The sequence below is a fragment of the Tamandua tetradactyla genome, chromosome 24 (genome assembly GCF_023851605.1).
Source record: "Tamandua tetradactyla isolate mTamTet1 chromosome 24, mTamTet1.pri, whole genome shotgun sequence".
NCBI classification, from domain to species: Eukaryota; Metazoa; Chordata; class Mammalia; order Pilosa; family Myrmecophagidae; genus Tamandua; species Tamandua tetradactyla.
In genome coordinates, this window is record NC_135350.1 from 39648192 (window position 1) to 39665492 (window position 17301).

The 17301-nt window shown below is 37.6% G+C and overlaps 1 protein-coding gene across 1 annotated transcript in view; it reads left to right on the forward strand.

The window, feature by feature from the left end:
* Positions 1 to 9604, forward strand: part of HSD17B13 (hydroxysteroid 17-beta dehydrogenase 13) — a 51383-nt gene extending 41779 nt beyond the window's left edge. Inside the window, exon 8 of the mRNA XM_077142407.1 lies at positions 9196 to 9604. The gene's annotated coding sequence lies outside the window, so the exon portion shown is untranslated. The remainder of the gene's footprint in view (positions 1 to 9195) is intronic.
* The last annotated feature ends 7697 nt before the right edge of the window (positions 9605 to 17301 follow it).

The following is a 17301-nucleotide window of genomic DNA, read 5'->3' on the forward strand; positions in this document are numbered from 1 at the left end:
AAACTGCCTTCCACAGTGGTTGCACCCTTTGACATTCCCACCAACAGTGGATAAGTGTGCCTCTTTCTCCGCATCCTCTCCAGCACTTGTCATTTTCTGTTTTGTTGATAATGGCCATTCTGGTGGGTGTGAGATGATATCTCATTGTGGTTTTGATTTGCATTTCTCTAATGGCCAGGGACATTGAGCATCTCTTCATGTGCCTCTTGGCCATCCGTATTTCCTCTTCTGAGAGGTGTCTGTTCAAGTCTTTTTCCCATTTTGTAATTGGGTTGGCTGTCTTTTTGTTGTGAGATGAACAATCTCTTTATAAATTCTGGATACTAGACCTTTATCTGATATATCATTTCCAAATATTGTCTCCCATTGTGAAGGCTGTCTTTCTACTTTCTTGATGAAGTTCTTTGATGCACAAAAGTGTTTAATTTTGAGGAGTTCCCATTTATTTATTTCCTTCTTCAGTGCTCTTGCTTTAGGTTTAAGGTCCATAAAACCGCCCCAGTTGTAAGATCCATAAGATATCTCCAACATTTTCCTTAACTGTTTTATGGTCTTAGACCTAATGTTTAGATCTTTGATCCATTTTGAGTTAACTTTTGTAGGGGTGAAGATGGGTCTTCTTTCATTCTTTTGCATATGGATATCCAGTTCTCTAGGCACCATTTATTGAAGAGACTGTTCTGTCCCAGGTGAGTTGGCTTGACTGCCTTATCAAAGATCAAATGTCATAGATGAGAGGGTCTATATCTGAGCACTCTATTCGATTCCATTGGTCGATATATCTATCTTTATGCCAATACCATGCTGTTTTGACCACTGTGGCTTCATAATATGCCTTAAAGTCAGGCAGCGCGAGACCTCCAGCTTCGTTTTTTTCCTCAAGATGTTTTTAGCAATTCGGGGCACCCTACCCTTCCAGATAAATTTGCTTATTGGTTTTTCTATTTCTGAAAAATAAGTTGTTGGGATTTTGATTGGTATTGCATTGAATCTGTAAATCAATTTAGGTAGGATTGACATCTTAACTATATTTAGTCTTCCAATCCATGAACACGGTATGCCCTTCCATCTATTTAGGTCTTCTGTGATTTCTTTTAGCATTTTTTGTAGTTTCTTTATATAGGTTTTTTGTCTCTTTAGTTAAATTTATTCCTAGGTATTTTATTCTTTTAGTTGCAATGTAAATGGGATTCGTTTCTTGATTTCCCCCTCAGCTTGTTCATTACTAGTGTATAGAAATGCTACAGATTTTTGAATGTTGATCTTGTAACCTGCTACTTTGCTGTACTCATTTATTAGCTCTAGCAGTTTTGTTGTGGATTTTTCCGGTTTTCGACGTATAGTATCATATCGTCTGCAAACAGTGATAGTTTTACTTCTTCCTTCCCAATTTTGATGCCTTGTATTTCTTTTTCTTGCCTAATTGCTCTGGCTAGAACTTCCAACACAATGTTGAATAATATGGTGATAGTGGAATCCTTGTCTTGTTCCTGATCTTAGGGGGAAAGTTTTCAATTTTTCCCCATTGAGGATGATATTAGCTGTGGGTTTTTCATATATTCCCTCTATCATTTTAAGGAAGTTCCCTTGTATTCCTATCTTTTGAAGTGTTTTCAGCAGGAAAGGATGTTGAATCTTGTCGAATGCCTTCTCTGCATCAATTGAGATGATCATGTGATTTTTCTGCTTTGATTTGTTGATATGGTGTATACATTAATTGATTTTCTTATGTTGAACCATCCTTGCATACCTGGGATGAATCCTACTTGGTCATGATGTATAATTCTTTTAATGTGTTGTTGGATACGATTTGCTAGAATTTTATTGAGGATTTTTGCATCTGTATTCATTAGAGAGATTGGTCTGTAGTTTTCTTTTTTTGTAATATCTTTGCCTGGTTTTTATGAGGGTGATGTTGGCTTCATAGAATGAATTAGGTAGTTCCCTCCACTTCGATTTTTTGAAGAGTTTGAAGAGAATTGGTACTAATTCTTTCTGGAACGTTTGGTAGAATTCACATGTGAAGCCATCTGGTCCTGGACTTTTCTTTTTAGGAAGCTTTTGAATGACTAATTCAATTTCTTTACTTGTGATTGGTTTGTTGAGGTCATCTATGTCTTCTTGAGTCAAAGTTGGTTGTTCATGTCTTTCCAGGAACCCGTCCATTTCCTCTAAATTGTTGTATTTATTAGCGTAAGTTGTTCATAGTATCCTGTTATTACCTCCTTTATTTCTGTGAGGTCAGTAGTTATGTCTCCTCTTCCATTTCTGATCTTATTTATTTGCATCCTCTCTCTCTTCTTTTTGTCAATCTTGCTAAGGGCCATCAATCTTATTGATTTTCTCATAGAACCAACTTCTGGCCTTATTGATTTTCTCTATTGTTTTCATGTTTTCAATTTCATTTTTTGCTCTAATCTTTGTTATTTCTTTCCTTTTGCCTGCTATGCTTGCTGTTCTTTCTCCAGTTCTTCCAAATGGATAGTTAATTCCTGAATTTTTGCCTTTTCTTCTTTTCTGATATAGGCATTTAGAGCAATAAATTTCCCTCTTAGCACTGCCTTTGCTGCGTCCCATAAGTATTGATATGTTGTGTTTTCATTTTCATTCGCCTCCGCCTCGAGGTATTTGCTAATTTCTCTTGCAATTTCTTCTTTGACCCAGTCGTTGTTTAGGAGTGTGTTGTTGAGCCTCCACGTATTTGTGAATTTTCTGGCACTCTGCCTATTATTGATTTCCAACATCATTCCTTTATGGTCCGAGAAGTGTTGTGTAAGATTTCAATCTTTTAAATTTGTTGAGACTTGCTTTGTGACCCAGCATATGGTCTATCTTTGAGAATGATCCATGAGCACTTGAGAAAAAGGTGTATCCTGCTGTTGTGGGATGTAATGTCCTATAAATGTCTATTAAGTCTAGTTCATTTATAGTAATATTCAGATTCTCTATTTCTTTGTTGATCCTCTGTCTAGATGTTCTGTCCCTTGATGAGAGTGGTGAGTTGAAGTCTCCAACTATTATGGTATATGAGTCTATTTCCCTTTCAGTGTTTGCAGTATATTCCTCACGTATTTTGGGGCATTCTGATTCGGTGCGTAAATATTTATGATTGTTATGTCTTCTTGTTTAATTGTTCCTTTTATTAGTATATAGTGTCCTTCTTTGTCTCTTTTAACTGTTTTACATTTGAAGTCTAATTTGTTGGATATATAGCCACCCCTGCTCTTTCTGGTTGTTATTTGCATGAAATATCTTTTCCCAACCTTTCACTTTCAACCTATGTTTATCTTTGGGTCTAAGATGTGTTTCCTGTAGACAGCATATAGAAGGATCCGTTTTTAATCCATTCTGCTAATCTATGTCTTTTGATTGGGGAATTCAGTCCATTGACATTTAGTGTTATTACTGTTTGGATAATATTTTCCTCTACCATTTTGCCTTTGTATTATATATATCATATCTGATTTTCCTTCTTTCTACATCTTTTCCATACCTCCTGTCTTTTGTATCTGACTCTAGTGCTCCCTTTAGTATTTCTTGCAGAGCTGGTCTCTTGGTCACAAATTCTTTCAGTGACTTTTTGTCTGAGAATGTTTTATTTCTCCCTCATTTTTGAAGGATAATTTTGCTGGATATAGGATCTGTGGCAGTTTTCTCTTTTAGTATTTTAAATATATCATCCCACTGTCTCAGTCCTTTTCTGCTGAGAAATCTACACAAAGTCTTATTGGGTTTCCCTTGTATGTAATATTGTTTTTCTCTGCTGCTTTCAAGATCTTCTCTTTCTCTTTGACCTCTGACATCTAACTAGTATGTGTCTTGGAGAACGCCTATTGGGTCTAATCTCTTGGGGTGCGCTGCACTTCTTGATCTGTAATTATCTTTCATAAGATTGGGAAATTTTCAGTGATAATTCTTCCATTAGTTTTCTCCTCCTTTTCCCTTCTCTTCTCCTTCTGGGACACCCACAACACGTATATTTGTGGTTCATATTGTCCTTGAGTTCCCTGATACCCTGTTCAAATTTTTCCATTCTTTCCCTATAGTTTCGTTTCTTTTTGGAATTCAGATGTTCCATCCTCCAAATCACTAATTCTATCTTCTGTCTCTTTAAATCTATCATTGTAGCTATCCATTATTTTTTCTATGTTTGCTACTTTATCCTTCCCTTCCATAAGTTCTGCGATTTGTTTTTTCAGTTTTCTATTTCTTCTTTATGTTCAGCCCATGTCCTCTTCATGTCCTCCCTCAATTTATCGATTTCATTTTTGAAGAGGTTTCCATTTCTGTTCATATATTCAGCATTAGTTTCTCAGCTCTTGTTCTCATTAGCTATTGGTTTTTCTTTGACTGACCATTATTCTCAATCTTAGCGCAGTTCTTCTGCTGCTGGCGTCTGCATTTATTCAGATTTCTCTGTGTTGGACCCACAAGGTTAATATTTTTCTGTGAAATCTCGGGTTCTTTTTTCTTATCCTGCCCATAGGTGGCCTCTGGCACACGTTTGTCTGCGGGTCCCACAGTAAAAGGTGCTGTGGGACCTTAAACGTTGGAAAACTCTCGCCGTCCTGGGTTCGCTAGCCAAGAGCTTGAGCCGGCCCGATCCAAACGCAGGGAGGGTTGCTGTCGCCGCAGCCGCGAAAGAGCCCGTCCGAATCCTATCGGCTCTGGCAACAAGCGTGGCGGAGGCGCCAGCGCAGCGCCCGCCCGAGAGAGTCACGTTCCCCGGGAGTCACAGGTCACCGTTCTCCGCGCTGGGGTTTCCGATCCAATTCTCTCAGTTGTCCGGCTCGCGCTGTGTGGGCCCAGTCGCCTTGGTTTCAGGGGACCACCTCTCCAATTCTCCCAGCCGGCCCGGAAGGGAAGATAACTCCGGCAGCTTGCCACCCCGCCCGGTAAGCCCCGCGCCTCGGCGATCTCACCGAGCTGCTCTCTCAGCCACGCATTCCGAACAATGGGTTTGCTGTCTTTTTTATCTCTGTTGTGGCTTTGGGCGCTTCTGTATCGTTTCTACTCCCCTAGTAGTGTCCTGAAAGAAACTAAATCCGCGCGTCTACTAAGCCGCATCTTCCACTGATAGGAGTTCTTTATAGTAATGACAAACACAGTCAAATCAAAAGAAATTATGTTCTTTCCTAGAAATAATCACTTCCCATTCAAACTAGTCTTCACAAGTCCAGGTGCATTTAAGGGAATAGTCAAACTTCACATTAAAACCTTGTAAAAAGCAAATTCCTTTACCTATTGGACCCCAATAATGATCTAGAATTCATACTCCATATTCCCAATAAAATTTTTATTACTTTGAATGTGAGCTAACTTGTGAAATCCAGACTTAAGATATTCCCAAACAACAACCCCAAATAAAATGCCTGTACTCCTTGTAGTTCCATTAAGTAGGATTTTCCTCCTTTTGTTTATCACCTGCTATATCTTTTTTAGGTCCTTTACTTTTCTCATGCCTGTGCAAGTATTTGGTACATTTAGCCCACTTCTTCTTCCATCATACCTTCTTTTTTCTGGCATTGCCTTTTGTATCCCTACCATACCCCAATATGGCTAGAAACACACTGGTGTGTTGAAACTATATTACCCAGAAAATCATTTTCTTGAAGCTAATCCATTCCTGTGGGTGTAAACCTATTGTAAGTAGACATTTTTAGTTTGTAAAACAACATATATACCAAAAGCAATAAATTTTAAAGCACGCGCAACAATTAGTTATAGAACAGATTCAAATTTGGTGGGTTACAATTCCACAATTTAGATTTTTACTATAGCTCTCCAAACACTTAGAATTAAAAAATATATACAAGAATTCAACATCATACTCATTTGTAAAGCCTATCTTCTTGTTACAACTCCACTTTCATCTTGATCTTTCTCCCAATCTTAGGGGTATTTGCTACCATTCTAACTTTTTCATGTTGAAAGGTCTGTCACATATGCTATAAGGATAAAGCATTCTGGATACGGCCTCTCTAGTTTCAAAGCTATCTGCCTGTGAACCCATCTATTGTAGGTTTCTGAAATAATCATAATGCACAGACCTTTGTAAATCTCAGAGAAAGACCTACATTCTTTAGATTGCAGAAATTTTGTGTTGGTTGGCACCATGATATACACATATCAATGTGAACTTGCATAAAATAGGCTCCAAGTAGCCTTTTGATTCTATTTGAAATCTCTCAGCAAAGGACCTTGTTTACAGTTCTTTCCCCCCCTTTTTCAGGCAGGTATTGTTGGTCCCCAGTGCCAGGGCCAGTCTCATCCCTGGATTCATATTTCACATTGCCAGGAACTTTCACCCCTGACATCATGTCCCACCTAGAGGGGAAGTAATGATTTTACTTGCAGTTGGCTTAGAGAAGAGAGACCACATCTGAGCAACAATAAAGTCCTCCGAAGTATTCTTCAGCACACTTAATAAGGTCACTTCCCGCTACATAAATATGCTTCACAAGAGCAAGCCGCAAATCTATCTTGCCTATTGACTTGGAGTCCCTAATGTTGACACAGATCAACTTTCTCCCCGTGGTAAAGTATAATATCTATAGTTTCTCTCCTGTCCCTTAAGGACTTTGCCAATACTAAAAATATCTGCTCAACATACTCTGGGATGTATCTAGCCTTATATTAAGCTGTACAGAATTACAACACTCATTCCCATTCTTGCTCCATGTGTTTGAATTTTAAATATCTCCAGACAGGCTGAGTTAGATTGTATGCTCAGAAAATTAGGTTTTAGACAAAATAAACCTCTCTTCCTTGGTCTCATACAGTAAGTGACATTCTAAAATACAATCTCCTCCTTAACCCTGTATTCTGACTACCTTAGTCCCAACCTGATCAGCTTCATTCTTTTTAAATTGAAGCTTGATCTCTTTTCAATTTCTTTAACAGTGGTTGTGTGTACAATGCTAACTTTCAGACCCGCAGAACTCCTACTCTGAGTCCTAGATGATGTAAGAAGGACCTTTAGATAAGGTCACTTCAGTTAAAGCATGTCCCTTGGGTCTTAATCCTGTTACTGGAATCCTATAGAAGCAGATGAATACAAAGTGAGAGAGAGAAAGCCATGAAAGCAAGAAGCTGAAAACAATGAATCCAGAAGAAAGGGAAGCTCAGCAGACATCCCCCTGTGCCATGCCATGCGACACAGCAATTCAGGATTGCTGGCACCTGGTCTTTCAGAACAAAGTATCACCTGATCATGCCTTGATTTGGACATTTTTCTCAGCCTAAAGCTGAAGCTTGTATGCTAATAAATTCCCATTGCTGAAGCCAACAATTCATGGTACCTGCTTTCAGCAGCCTAGCAAACTATGAAAAATGCCCCATTTTTCATTGCTGAAAATATTCCCTACCCCCTGTGTAGATGTGAAAAAAAACTTGATGTTGAATTCACTTTGGGATGGTATAATTTTAAGTATATTAATGTATTCATTTAGCATGAATTTATTGAACATCTTTCATAGGAAACAAATGATACTAGGCTGTATTAAAAATCATAGATGAAGGGCAGGCCACGGTGCTCAGCAGCAGAGTTCTCACCTGCCATGCTGGGAACTTGGGTTCGATTCCCGGTGCCTGCCATCCAAAAAAAAAAAAAAAATCATAGAAAAATATGATCCTTGCTTTAAAGAAGTTTACAATAGAGTACAAGGAATCACATTTGTAAAAACTGCTCACCCATAGCTAAATAGTGTTAGTACCTTCGAAAAATACTACAACATGATTTGGGATTACAGAGCATGATTAATTTTGGATGGAAGGACAAGTCTTTACTGAAGAGATACATTTAAAATTAAAGAGAAGGAAGCACAAGAATTTCCTTAGCAATGAATAAGGAAAGTCTATGTGGGAACAAAATGCTTCTTTAGGACTTGTGTCTTAGTGTAATAAGTCCAGTCAACAGGGATCATGTGTCATTTGAGGAATAAAAGCTTGAAAAAGTTGTGTGGTAGCAATACATAGAGCCTTGAAAAGCATGCAGAGTGGGACTTTATTGAAGCAAGCTGTGAAAGGGTGGTATACACAAAAGCAGCGTCAGATCTTGTTTAAAAAATACAAACCTGTGTTGTGAGGGGTAGTACTCACACTATGCTCCACAACATGCAGTCACAAAATAAAACCATGCAAAGTTTCAAAGCGGTTAATATATTTATATGTACCATGTAGTAATATAGATTAGCTATCATTGGCCATGAAAAAAGTGAAGTTGATATATTGTAGCTGATTTGTACTGATTATTTTCCAACCTGCTTTATTCCAGAAAGGATCTCAGATGATTAGAAAACTATTTAAAATGATAAAGCATGCAAGTTTAAGGCACTGTGAGAGTGCAATAGAAGATGACTTTTCAATTCAGCTAAATATAAGAGGGCAATAAAAAGTATTAAAATAACCATAGCATCTAAAATATAAACTTAATGGCTGCATAAATAATTATATTTATCTATTGTACTTTATGACACAGAATTGGTTCAGTTCTACAAACCTTTACTAAGTCTACTACAATGGGGATGTGCTAGATGGAACCGAGGATAGAAAATAATTTTTAAGTTTTCAAGAGAATAGAAATCATATTCTCTTTCGGAAAGTATAATATAAAAGGAATTACTCCTTTCAAAAGTTAGCAAATACATGTACGTGCTTATCGGTCTCTAAGACACTTTTCTATGTGCCTAACGTGTATTTACTCATTTAATCTTCACAACAACCCCCTAACGGACGTATTTCTACTGGCTAAAATCTGCAGCAAGGCAACTGTAAATTTAAGTACACAGTTCGAGACCATTTGATTAGTAAATCGTGGCGATGTCAGCCGTTTCCAATTGATACGCTGCACTGCCTCTCACATGAGCGACTGTATTTTTCATTCTTGCCTAGTTTTTCTCTTAATGCTCTGGCTGATTTTCCCTTTCTCCTCTTTGGGGCCCTCTTTCCCCTGCTCCTTCATTACTGCCGCTACTCTAGTAATGGTGTAGTGAAAGGAGGTGTGGAGGCAGGATTGTGAGATCACAGCAAGGTTTTCCATGCTGTGTGCACATCCCGCTTAACCCCGCCACTGTGAATGCGATGGATATTACTCCTTGATGTGGTTGTGTTATATGATGCCGTTGATGTTAAAAAGGAGATTATCCCGATAAGTCTAACCAATATCACATGAGTTTCTTTTGTTTTCTTCTTAAGGCAGAGATGTTTGCTCAGGCCGGTAGACAAGGGAAAGTCAGAAAAGTGCACTCTGTTCAGCTGGCCTGTAAGAAAGGTGACAGTCGCTTTGTGAACTGCCTATCCTATGAAGAGCGCTGGCCTCTAGGAGCTGAAAACAGTCGCCAGCGACAGCTAGCAGGAAAATAGGACCAAGGTCCTGCAGCTGCATGAAATGAATCCTGCCAACACCAGTGAATGTGGAGGGGCTCGTGAGCTTCGGATGAGATCACAGTCGCCTGCTGACACCTTGTTTTGATATGGTGAGACCTCGAACGGAATCCAGCCACGTTGTACTGGACTTCTGACCCACAAAAGTAAACGGGTAGGGGTGCAGGAGGAGTTCAGAGGTTAGAATGCCCGCCTTCCATGCAGGAGGCCAGCCACTAAATAAGTGATTCAATAAAAAACTAATGCAAGAAGTCATTGTAGTAGAGTCTGTTTCCCTGAATAAATACTATGTAGCTTCCATTCCCTCCTTCCAAAGTGTATAAAATATTTAAGAAATAAAATCTAAGTTCTCTTTTTGTAAATGTTGTATAAATATTTGAGCCAGCCTGGTCCTTTCCTGTTTCCTGTGAAATACTTTATAAGTGTATTAAGTTGTCGGGTAATATTCATATCTCCAGATTTTTTTCTCGTAAGAAAATGTTACACGTATTGACTGATCCTGAAGAAGCTGGAATCCAAGAGATAACATTCCGGGTAACCTGACATATTTTTGTGTTGTTTCGTTTTTTACTTGACCCAGCCAGTTCTATAAAATTGTCTAAAACTACTTCCTTCTTTTACAGGCGTGAAAGAACAGGTGAAGTTGAACAAATAAGTCTGGCAGTGAATCCCTAGTGCCTTCTTTCTTTTCTTTTCTTTTTTTAATTAGAGAAGTCAGTTTTCAGAAAAACATATGCAGAAATTACAGAGTTCCCGTATACGCACCACCCCATCCCAACACCACCACTACTATTAGTGTAGTCCGCTTGTTACAATTGATAAAAGAATATTATTTTAATTTACTGTTAACTATTTAGGCCATGGTTTACATTAGGATTCCCTGCCTGTTAGTATTGTACAGTCCTACGTTGGTTTTTGAAAAAATTTTATTCTAGTAACATGTATAGAACCTAAAATTTCCCTCCTTTTAACCATATTCAAATGTAAAACTCAATGCTGATCATTTTTTTCTCTGCTTGGCCATCAAAGACGCTGATCTGGAAAAGGCAATAGCCAGACCATGATGCTTTTTGCTGAAATGATGTCTCACCATGGCTGGGCTTACTGACCTTGCTTTCTCTTCTTTTCCCCCTTGCTTGAGGGTTTGAAGGTGTACTTTTGCTGAGAGAAAATAAAGCCTTTAAGTGTACTCACTTGAAATATGAATTTGAGAGTCGCTGTTCCTGTTTCCAGAATATTCGGAGTTAAACTAGAGGGATCTGTTCCTTCTTACTCCACCTGAACATACGTCTTCTCTGCACAACAACTCAATTCACCCTGAAGGAAGCAGACCTGGTTTGGATAGGTTGTCAACTATTTGACCATAGTGGATGGGGAGGTAGTGGAGGAAATGGGTAGCAGGACAAAGTCAAGATAAACTTTGCTGAATGTGGATGACTATATTTTTACATTCCACGTGATTCGTAAATAAGAGCCGGGAGACAGCTAGTCTGAGAGGCCCTCCATCCTGTTGGTCCCCAGCCTTTCCTTACCACCCTTATGCCCTGGGAGCTAACACTGTTTGGTTCTTTTCTTTGGAACTGCAAACTTCAAGGTCATTAAAGCAATGGATACTGAAATTGATTGCAGAGAAATTGAAAGAGCATTTGACTTGTTTGAACTTGAGGCTTCTTAGGTTTTATTAGCTTTGGAAAGAGGAACCTTGCCATAGAGACTTTGTCTGATGGAGCTTCCGCATTGGGATTTGGGGTTTTTAAATTTTTTTATTTTTATTAATAAAACAACGTACAACACATACATTCTTACCCTACAAACATTCCATACATGGTATACAATCAATGTTCACAGTGTCATCATATAGTTATATATTCATCACCATGATCATTTTTAGAACATTTGCATCACTCTAGAAAAAAGAAAAAACTCATACATACCTTACTCTTTACCCATCCCTCATCAACCACTATATTTCCATCTACCCAATATATATTTTTAATTTTAACATTTGTTCCCCCTATTATTTATTTTTAACCCATGTGTTTTACTTATCTCCATACTGAAGATAAAAGGACATAAGACACAAGATTTTCACAATTAAACTGTCAGATTATGAAGCTATATCATTATGCAATCATCTTCAAGAAACACGGCTACTGGAACCCGCTCTACAGTTTCAGGAACTTTCCTCTAGCCTCTCTAATACACCTTAAACTAAAAAGGGGATATCTACATAATGTTAAGAATAACCTCCAGGATAACCTCTCCACTGTGTTTGAAATCTTTCAGCCACTGACACTTTATTTTGTCTCATTTCTCTCTTCCCCCTTTCAGTTGAGAAGGTTTTCTCAATCCCTTGATGCTGAGTCCCAAATCATGCTAGGATTTCTGTCCCACATTGCCAGGGAGGTTTACACCACTGGTAGTCCTGTCCCACTTAGAGGGGGAGGGTAGTAAGTTTCCTTGCCTTGTTGGCTGAGAGAGAGATAGGCCATATCCCATATTGGGAATTGAAGCACAGTAGAAAATAATTCATATATACCATACCTCTTACCCCTCCCTTTCATTGATCACCAGCATTTCAATCTACTAAACTTATTTTAACATTTGTTCCCCCTATTATTTATTTTTAATCCATATGTTTTACTCGTCTGTCGATAAGGTAGATAAAAGGAACATCAGACACAAGGTTTTCACAATCACACAGTCACACTGCAAAAGTTATATCATTATACAATCATCTTCAAGAAACATGGTTACTGGAACACAGCTCTACATTTTCAGGCAGTTCCCTCCAGCCTCTCTGTTACACCTACACTAAAAAGGTGATATCTATTTAAGGTAGCATTAAGAATAACTTCCAGGATAACTTCTTGACTGTGTTTGGAAATCTCTCAACCACTGATGTTTTATGTTCATTTGCTCTTCCCTCTTTGGGTCGAGAAGGTTTTCTCAATCCCCTGATGCTGAGTCCAGCTCATTCTCGGATTTCTGTCCCAAGTTGCCAGGAAGGTCCACACCCCTGGGAGTCATGTCTCATGTAGAGAGGGGGAAGGCAGTGAGTTTCCGTTGTGTTGACTGAGAGAGAGAGGCCACATGTGAGCAACTGAAGAGGTTCTCTTAGAGTGACTCTTAGGCCTAATTTTAAGTAGGCTTAGCCTATTCTTTGCGGGGATAAATTTCATATGAACAAATCTGCAGACTGAGAGCTCCACCTGTTGGTTTGGTTAACCCCACTGCTTGTGAGAATATCAAGAATTCTGTACTTGGGAAAGTTGAGTTTTCCCCCTTTCTCACCATTCCTCAAGGCAGCTTTGCAAATACTTTTTTATTCACTGTTCAAATCACTCTGGGATTTATCAGGGCATCACTCTGGACAAACCTACAAAATCTCATGCCCTACTCAAGGTTCCAACGATTCATGGTGTTCAATTAAGCTGTCCAAATAAGTTATATTAGGAAATGCACTAGTCAAAATATAAATTTGTACCAAATAAACATTTTTGCTTTAGTCTCATACATAAGTTAAAGTTTTAGCATATTAATTACTATCTATTTTCAACACCCTGCAATATTGACATCATTTTGTTCTTCCTCATGCAAAAACATTTTAAAATTGTACATTTAGTCACTATAATTATACACGCTAGGCATTCCTAGATTATACCATCTCAGTCTTTATCATCTATCTTTCCTTCTGATTTCATTTGTGCCCCCAGGCCTCCTCCCCTATCATTCTCACATTCAGCTTCATTCAGTGTTCTAACATTATTGTGCTACAATCAGGTAGCATTGTGCTATCCATTTCTGAGTTTTGACAATCAATCCTGTTGCACAATCTATATCCCTTCAGCTCCAATTACCCAATATCTTACCCTATTTCTATCTCCTGATGGTCTCTGCTACCAATGAAATTCTCCAAGTTTATTCACTAATGTCAGTTCATATTAGTGAGACCATACAGTATTTTCCTTTTGTTTCTGCTAATCTCACTCAGCATAATGTCCTCAAGGTCCATCCATGTTCTTACATACTTCATAACTATTCTGTCTTATGGCTGCATAGTATTCCATCGTATGTATATACCACAGTTTGTTTAGCCACTCATCTGTTGTAGGACATTTTGGATGTTTCCAATCTTTGCAGTTGTAAATGATGCTGCTCTAAACATTGGTATGCAAATGTCCACTTGTGTCCTTGCCCTCATGTCCTCTGAGTAGATACCTAACAATGGTATTGCCTGGTCATATGGCAGTTCTATTTTTAGCTTCCTGAGGAAATGCCAAACTTCCTTACACAGCGGTTGTACCATTTGACATTCCCACCATCAGTGGATAAGTGTGCCTCTTTCTCCACATCATCTCCAGCACTTGTCATTTTCTTTGTATTGATAATGGCCATTCTGGTGGGTGTGAGATGATATCTCATTGTGGTTTTGATTTGCATTTCCCTAATTGCCAGGGAAGTTGAGCATCTTTTCATGTGCCTTTGGCCATTTGTATTTCCTCTTCTTAAAAGTGTCTGTTCAAATCTTTTGTCCATTTTGTAATTGGGTTGTCTGTCTTTTTGTTGTTGAGTTGAACAATCTCTTTATATATTCTGGATACTAGACCTCTGATATATTGTTTCCAAATATTGTCTCCCATTGTGTAGGCTCTTTTTACTTTCTTGACAGAGTTCTTTGAGGCACAAAATTATTAATTTTGAGGAATTCCATTTCTTTCTTTCTTTCTTCAATGCTTGTGCTTTGGGTATAGGTCTAGGAAACCACCTCCTATTATAAGAGTTATAAGATATCTCCCTACATTTTCTTCTAACAGTTTTATGGTCTTAGATCTAATGTTTAGGTCTTTAATCCATTTTGAGTTAATTTTTGTATAGGGTGTGAGATACAGATCCTCTTTCATTCTTTTGCATCTGGATATCCAGTTCTCTAGGCACCATTTATTGAAGAGTCTGTTCTGTCCCAGGTGAGTTGACTTGACTGCCTTATCAAAGATCAATTGTCCATAGATGAGAGGGTCTATATCTGAGCACTCTATTCAATTCCATTGGTCAGTATATCTATCTTTATGCCAGTACCATGCTGTTTTGATCACTCTAGCTTCATAATACACATTAAAGTCAGGTAGCATGAGACCTCCAACTTCATTTTTTTTTCTCAGGATAGTTTTAGCTATTCGGGGCACCCAGCCCTTCCAGATAAATTTGGTTATTGGTTTTTCTATTTCTGAAAAGTAAGTTTTTGGATTTTAATAGGTATTGCATTGAATCTGTAAATCAATTTAGGTAGAATTGGCATATTAACAATACTTAGTCTTCCAATCCATGAACACTGTATGCCCTTCCATTGATTTAGGTCTTCTGTGATTCTTTTAACAATTTCTTGTTGTTTTCTTTGTATAGGTCTTTTGTCTCTTTAGTTAAATTTATTCCTAAATATTTTATTCTTTTGGTTGCAGTTGTAAATGGAATTTTTTCTTGATTTCCCCCTCTTATTGTTCATTACTAGTGTATAGAAACACTACAGATGTTTGAATGCTGATCTTGTAACCTGCCACTTTGTTGTACTCATTTATTAGCTCTGGTAATTTTGCTATGGATTTTTTGGGATTTTCAACATATAGTATCATATCATCTGCAAACAGTGATAGTTTTACTTCTTCCTTTCCAATTTTGATGCATTATAGTTCTTTTTCTTGTCTAATTGCTCTGACTAGAACTTCCAACACAATGCTGAATAAAAGTGGTGATAGTGGACATCCTTGTCTTGTTCCTGATCTTTGTTTTCAGTTTTTCCCCATTGAGGATGATGGTAGCTGTGGGTTTTTCATATATTCCCTTAATCATTTTAAGGAAGTTCCCACTATTCCTATCCTTTGAAGTGTTTTCAACAGGAAAGGATGTTAAATTTTGTCAAATGCCTTTTCTGCATCAATCGAGATGATCACGTGGTTTTTCTGCTTTGATTTGTTGATATGGTGTATTACATTAATTGATTTTCTTATGGTGAACCATCCTTGCATACCTGGGATGAATCCTACTTGGTCATGGTGTATAATTCTTTTAATGTGTTGTTGGATATGATTTGCTAGAATTTCGTTGAGGATTTTTGCATCTATATACATTAGAGAAATTGTCCTGAAGTTTTTTTTTGTTTTGTTTTATTTTTTTGTTGTTGGTTTTTTTTTTGTAATATCTTTGTCTGGCTTTGGTATGAAGGTGATGTTGGCTTCGTAGAATGAGTTAGGTAGCTTTCCCTCCTCTTAAATTTTTTTGAAGAGTTTGAGCAGGATTGGTACTAATTCTTTCTTGAATGCTTGGTAGAATTCATATGTGAAGCTATCTGGTCCTGGACTTTTCTGTTTGGGGAGCTTCTTAACGACTGATTTAATTATTTACTTGTGATTGGTTTGTTGAGATCATCTATTTCTTCTCATGTCAAAGTTGGTTGTTCATACATTTCTAGAAAGTTGTCCATTTCATCTACATTGTCGAATTTAAAGTTGTTCATAGTATCCTGTCATTACTTCCTTTCTTTCTGTGGGTCAGCGGTTATGTCTCCTCTTCCATTTCTGATTTTATTTATTTGCATCCTCTCTCTTCTTTTTGTCAGCCTCACTGAGGGTCCATCAATCTTGTTGATTTTCTCATAGAACCAACTTCTGGTTTTGTTGATTTTCTCAGTTGTTTTCATGTTCTCAATTTCATTTATTTTGGCTCTAATCTTCATTATTTCCTACCTTTTGCTTGCTTTGGGATTAGTTTGCTGCTCTTTCTCTAGTTCTTCCAAGTGGACAGTTAATTTCTCTATTTTTGTCCTTTCTTCTTTTTTTGATATAGGCATTAAGAGCAATAAATTTCCCTCTTAGCACTGCATTTGCTGCCTCCCATAAATTTTGATATGCTGTGCTTTTGTTTTCATTTGTCTCAAGATATTTACTGATTTCTCTTGTAATTTTTCCTTGACCCACTGGTTGTTTAAGAGTGTGTTGTTGAGCCTCCACATATTTGTGAATTTTCTGGCACTCTGTCTATTATTGATTTCCAACTTTGTTCCTTTATGATCTTAGAAAGTGCTTTGTATGATTTCAATCTATTTATATTTACTGAGACTTGCTTTGAGATCCAGCATATGGTCTATCCTTGAGAATGATCCATGAGCACTTGAGAAAAAGGTGTATTCAGCCACTGTGGGGTATAATGCTCTGTAAATTTCTGTTAAGTCTAGCTTATCATTGTATTATTCAAATTCTCTGCTTCTTTATTGATCCTCTGTCTAGATGTTCTGTCCATTGATGAGAGTGGGGAATTGAAGTCTCCAACTATAGTGGTAGATGTGTCTATTTCTCTTCTCAGTGTTCATGTTTGCCTCATATATTTTGGAGCATTCTGGCTTGGTGCATAAATATTTATGATTGTTAGGTCTTCTTGTTGAATTGCTCCTTTTATTAATACATAGTGTCCTTCTTTGTCTCTTTTAACTGTTTTACATTTGAAGTCTAATTTGTTGAATATTAGTATAGTTACTCCTCCTCTTTTCTGATTGCTATTTGCATGAAATATCTTTTTCCCAAGTTTCACTTTCAACCTATGTTTATCCTTGGGTCTAAGATGTGTTTCCTGTAGACAGCATATAGGCAGGTCCTGTTTTTTAATCCATTCTGCCAGTCTATGTCTTTTGATAGGGAGTTTAATCCATTAACATTTAGTGTTACTACTATATGAGCAGTACTTTCTTCTACCATTTTGCCTTTTGGAATTTATGTCATATCTAATTTTTCTTCTTTTTACCTTTACTGAGTGTCTTCATTTCTACACTCTTCTCCACACCTCTGTCTCCTGTCTTTTCATATCTGCCTCTAGTGCTCCCTTTAATATTTCTTGCAGAGCCAGTCTCTTGGTCACAAATTCTCTCAG